This window comes from Cupressus sempervirens, chromosome 2 (assembly GCF_028749045.1).
Source record: "Cupressus sempervirens isolate cs-2001-9-10 chromosome 2, ASM2874904v1, whole genome shotgun sequence".
NCBI lineage: Eukaryota > Viridiplantae > Streptophyta > Pinopsida > Cupressales > Cupressaceae > Cupressus > Cupressus sempervirens.
This window is the reverse complement of record NC_143119.1, coordinates 91,659,021-91,665,020: the sequence shown is the minus strand read 5'-3', so window position 1 is coordinate 91,665,020 and position 6,000 is coordinate 91,659,021.

Sequence of the window (6,000 nt, the reverse complement as noted above, 5' to 3'; positions counted from 1 at the left end):
TCACTTATGAAGCTAGGAGCTCCTCATGTTGGTATACAAAAACCTTGACTTGTTGAACCATACAAATAACTTTGGATTTGAGTTCTTCCTCTCGGTGACTGTGTGTGTGGTCCTCCTCGATGCTTCTTAACTCTTCTTGAAGATTTTGTAGAATTTCTCTACAACTAATCTCCTCTTGGTGTTTGGTGGGAGGGAAAGATGTGCTCAAGATTTTCCTGTAGCTAGATTCTATATAGGCACTCAGGGTAAGGCTAAGCTCTTGATATCACCAGTAGGGAGAAAAAACCTTTGGATTTCCTTGGATGGGATAGGTAAAAGGAAGTTTCCCATAGGGTCTCTTATTAGGGTGACTTGCAGATAAGAGGGCGTGATCTATTAAAAGACACACAAACCCTTTGGATTAGAAAATTTTCATGCATTATCATAAATCAATCAAATTGACTAGTACTTTGACAAAAATACCTCAAATTAGGAGAAAGCTAAAGATTGTACCAAATCTCTAGTCACTAAGATTGATATTGCACCAAGCATACAAGAAAATAATTTATTAACTCCGAAAGTTTCCCTTGGGAGGCAATGGCCTCTATGGAAGCACAATGAGTGGGGGGCATTTATTGTGCCTTGCTAGATGACCTCCTAGATTTATGAAGTTGGCCCTTTGTTGGGTGGAGGGGAAAAGGTGTAAAGAGGTTTTGATAAAAACCAAGTTGATACACCAAAATTTTGATAGGGCACACATGCTACCTTATTATGTGGTAGCAAGGCATAAAATAGATCCCTATGACTCAAAAATAATTATTGATCCCTAAAGGATATAACTCTTAAACATGAAACTTCACATAAGATAATAACTACTAGTATAAAATTAGAGTGCGTAGTTTAATCAACAATTTCCTTATAAGTGTATTAAAGTTAGACTTTTACAAAAGATATATTCATAAAGACAATGTGCTTTACAACAAAGACCAAAGGGCTTGGAGCACGATTGATTATAGTGACAATATAAAAACTTGAATACAATCTTTAGGCTTTATAGAGAGGAATACTCTTAATTTCAGTATTAGTTCCCAGTTTAGACCCTTGACTCTTTCTTTTCCATCCCATTTTAGAGGCCTTGGTGTAGGTTGTCTTCTACAATATCCTTGGTTAGTCTCCTCTCCTCTTTACCCTGCCTCCTAGTTGCCACCTCTTCACATCGTCCATCATTCGGGAGGCCATTAGATTCATGAGCTCTAGTAGAGTTGCGAATCAGGAGGGTATTCAGGCTAAGCTCCTCAAGCTTGGCATCCCCATATTGGTTTCCTTTCTTCTTGTGCTCTTCAATAGTGTGGTTTGAACTGGTTTCCCCAATTCATGGTCAGGGTACATCATCTATCCGAATTTCAAGACTGACTCGGCTTCGGCTCTAGGTAAGTATAAAACTATCATGATTAGACACACCTTTGCTAAGCTCTATGCTATAACTTTGAACATTATTCTTTCTAGCGAGCTTAACAAGAGAGTGTGCATAGCTAGGGGTTAGGCTGATTTTCAAGCTGATTACCAGACCATGGACCATATTTTGACATTGCGGGCCATCATTGAGGAGTCTCATCATCACTCAATGAAAGTCTATTGTTGCTTCGTGGACTTTCATAAGGCCTTTGATACTGTCCCGTGGGTTGCCTCTTCTAGAGATTGAGAGACATTAGTATTTTAGATATTTTGTTGACTACAATTATGAGATTATATGAGAGTGTTATTGGTAGATTCAGGATGCTAGAGGGTTTCTCAACCCCAATTCAGAGTACCATTGGGTGAAATAGGGCTTCCCTATTTCCCCAACCTTGTTTGGTATTTATATTGATGAGCTGGAGAGCTTCCTTCAAAGAGACTCCTCACTACCTATGGATGGTTGCTACCAACATCATGTCTCCTTCCTTAGAGACTCCGCGATGGCTTGGCCTCCTTCTGTGACATTCGTAAGCTCTTTGTGAACTTGAGAAAGACTCGGGTTATGGTCTTCAACTACGTGAAGACCTCTCATCTGCACGTCTACTTTCAGGGTCATGAGATTGAGATCACCATGTCATATGTGTACCTTGGGGACAAGTTCTTTGGACCTCGCTTTAGTTTGAGACCTGCCATCCAACCTAGGGTTTCCAAGGGTATGGGCTCCCTTGCCATTCTTGAGAGACAATGCTTCAGACATCACTACCAGGAGACTTCATCGAAGTTGACCCTCTTTGAGTCCTTGGTTAGATTGACAGTTCTTTATAACTCAATGGTTTGGGGGCCCTCTCTCCTTGATTATGACTGGGCTTCCATCAAGTGTGTCTAGACCCTTTTTCTTCAGTGTATTATCAATTGTCATCGGTTCATCCCCCACAGTGTTGTACTGATCGAGTTCGGGGCCTATCCCTTTAGGTTGGATGTAATTTTTGATCTAATTTGGTTTCTTCACCGTCTTTGTAGTTTTGCTGACTCTATGGGTGACCGGTTGAGATACTCTTGGTTTATTTCTCCTCTATCATTGTAGCGGATTCTAATCCATCCTCTTGGGCCCATTACTGGTTCGCGTAGGCTTCGTCTTTGTTAAGCTCAATTAAGATTAATAATGACCACCTCCCTTCCTTCTAGTTCTCACTTGATGCTCTTGCCCACCTCATCCCCTCACAAAATGAGTTGAACCAACATGTCAAACTTGACATTTATCGATAATATATCACCATGACTTGGTGTAACCCTACAGACTAGTTGTGCTCGAAGATGGCCTTTTACGCCAAGTACTTTCTAGTCATTAGAGATGATATTATTATGCCCCCAGCTACTTCTCTCGGTGTTGGTGGCATGCCTTACGCATCTCTCTAGGCTCCTTCAGGGGTGGTTCCCACCAGCTTCGACTTCATCAGTTCAACCCCATAGTATTGTTCTGGCCAAGTTCGAGGCCTATCCCTTTAGGTTGGCTGTGATTTTCGATCTGATTTGGTTTTTTCACCATCTTTATGTTTTTGCTGACTCTATGGATGACCGGTTGAGATACTCTTACTTGGCTTATTTCTCCTTTGTCATTGTAGCGAATTTTGATTCGTCCTCTTAGGCCCATTGCTGGTTTGTGTAGGCTTTGTCTTTGTTGAGCTCAATCAAGATTGATATTGACCACCTCCCTCCCTTCTAGTTCTCTCTTGATGCTCCTGCCCACCTCATCCCCTCATAGAAGGAGTTGAACCAACATGTTAGACTTGACATTTATCGACAATATATCACCACGACTTAGTGTAACCCTGTAGATGGTCTACACCTAAAGATGGCCTTTTATGCTGAGCACTTTTTGGTCACCAGAGATGATATTATTATGCCCCCCAGGTACTTGTCTTAGTGTTGATGGCATGCCTTACACATCTCTCTAGGCTCCTTTAGGGTTGGTTCCCACTGGCTTCGACTTCAAATAGATCACTACATGGATAGAGATGATTGAACTTGTCACTTGTGTACCTTAGGCATGACCAAGATGGAGATTGATTTCATTTTTCACTATCTCGCCTACTATGAGATTCGTGGGAGATTATATTGGTTATTTAGGGAGTGCAGCTCCCTTGCGGACTTTTTTAGCTACACGGACCAGAGATGCCTTGCACTATACCTCAGAGAGACTATGCAGCTATGTAACCACACCTTACAACTCTTATTCTCCCAGATAGTGACCCCAACTCATCTTATCACCACTTTCTTCTCTCCCTTGTCTCTTGTTCATGAGACAAAGTGGCCTTTCAGTGCCACCATCACCAACCACTCCAGATCTATGAGACCTCGTTGTTGTTATAGTCATTAGCAACACCCTCCGAACTTTTCTCAGTAGTGGTTTAGGGCACCTGCTCACCCTAGTTCATACCCTTCAGTGGTTGGCTTCTTTTTACCAAGGAATTAGCCCTTGACTCATTATTGCGCTCCTTGCTTCTTTTTGTTTCTCTTGTTTTTCTTGTTTGCTTCTTTCCTTGGCACTAATTGGTGCTCTTCCAACTAGTGGTCTTTAATCTTGTACGCTTTTCAGTCCCATAGACCCTTGTGGTGTCTTGTTGGACATTAATAAACTTATGTTATCTTATCTTCATCTACAATCGTAGGCGACACAAAATTATCAACTACTTTTTTTTTGCTTTTATCAGGTCTTTATCACCCCCTTCTCATCCTCTAAATACCAAACATTTGTCAAATAGCTCTCTAGTGGAGGTGACAATAAATCATGTAGATCATAAGTATCTGATTGTTCCTCTACAAAAGGTGGTAGGCATTTGAGTCTAGAAGTACACGAAGACTAGTGAAGCAACATCTTTATCTGCGGTTGTCATTGCATGTGAATATGCATCTCGAGGCTAGGCATACCTTGAAATGTCTATCTATGTTTTGGGTGGAGGCACCCAGGGCCCATGGTGTTTGAGAGAAGAGAATAAAATGGACATGTCGTACATCTGCAACTTTCTCAAACAATTGTGAGGAAAATAAACTTGTGAAGATGCATCATGTTGACAAGTTGCACCATCTACTACTACCCCTTGAACTACCCTTGTTTGGAGATGAAACTTGGTCAGACATTGTTTCATGACACTATGAAATTGTAATTAAGAAAGACAAAAAAAAACCCCACAAAATAAAAATTGTTAGCATTCCTACCTACGCAATCCTACATACTCATACACTAACCAAAATCAACTTGTTATATTGTGTTCCCACAGGTTCGTTCCTGCATTCGCAGATACTATTAGAAAATTTGAAAATAAAAATGAATGACAATAGAGAATAGATAACTAACAGAAAATAAAATGATTATACTTGTGCTCACAATCCCACGTGGTCAATTCACATTCTCGTAGGGTTAAACAATGATCCCATAAGTAGAAAAATGGTGAAGGTAAGTTTTTTTTTTACTATACGATTTTTTTCCAAAGGCTTACAATAGTGATCTTGTGGAGTGAAACCACATTCCCACTGGGTCAGAAGGCAATCCCCTCAGTTGTTCAAAATAAAAGACAAACAAGATAAAAGACAAGTTTTGGAGGCTAAGAGGCCTCTATTTGTGGAATTGCAATCTCATAGGAAAAGCCTACATTCTTGTCAATTGTACTAGCATTCCTCTTGACAAATAATTTTTGTTATTGTGCCAATTATAACTATGAGAATGGTGTCACCTATGCTTCTTTTCTAACCTTCAATCCTGCAAAAACCTAAAGATCTCTTGCAACATACTCGAAACAACATAAAACATTAGTTTGTAAATAAGACGTAAATAACAAGATGAAGAATGACCCTAGAAGTGGGTCCTACTGAGCGTGCCAAAATGTAAGCAATAAAATCTAGTTGTTAGGAATATGAAGCAAGTTAAAGATTCAACCACATAGCATATTAATGTACTTCTGATTACACATACAAAATGCAAGCAAATAGACCAAAGAGAATGCAAATGTTTCTCTCAAAGAAGGCTTCAATTTGTAATGGATCTGTCTAATTGATGGGTGTGTGCTCAATGCTACCTTGCCAAAGACTCAATGGATGGAGTTGTGATCAACAATGGAGACGAACGAGATATTTTTTTCTTTTGAGAGTGTAGATAAAATTTGGCATAACAAGGATGCTTTAGGCTATTTCTTGGAAGAAAAATGGAATGATAAAAATGTATAAAAGGTGGATGAAAATGAAGGAGTGAACGGTTCAATTTATAGGTAAACAGAAGGTGAAATGGATTGCCAAAATGAAAACTTGAGGAAGGGTGAAGATGCAAGGAAGGGGGATCACATGGATTATGCTTCTTCAAACTCATATCACAAGGAGAGAGCTTATGAGGAGAGGCCAAATGCTTTGAGGAAAGTGATCATTTTGGGAGATGGGATGGGGACAAAGGTGTAAGAGATGGATGGAGTGTGTAAGAGATGTGTAAGAACATTTAAGGTTGACATTAAGTACTCTTGGTTGGGGAGTGAGAGGATTTGACATGAGTTAGACTTAGGTTTGGGTTAGGATTTCTCA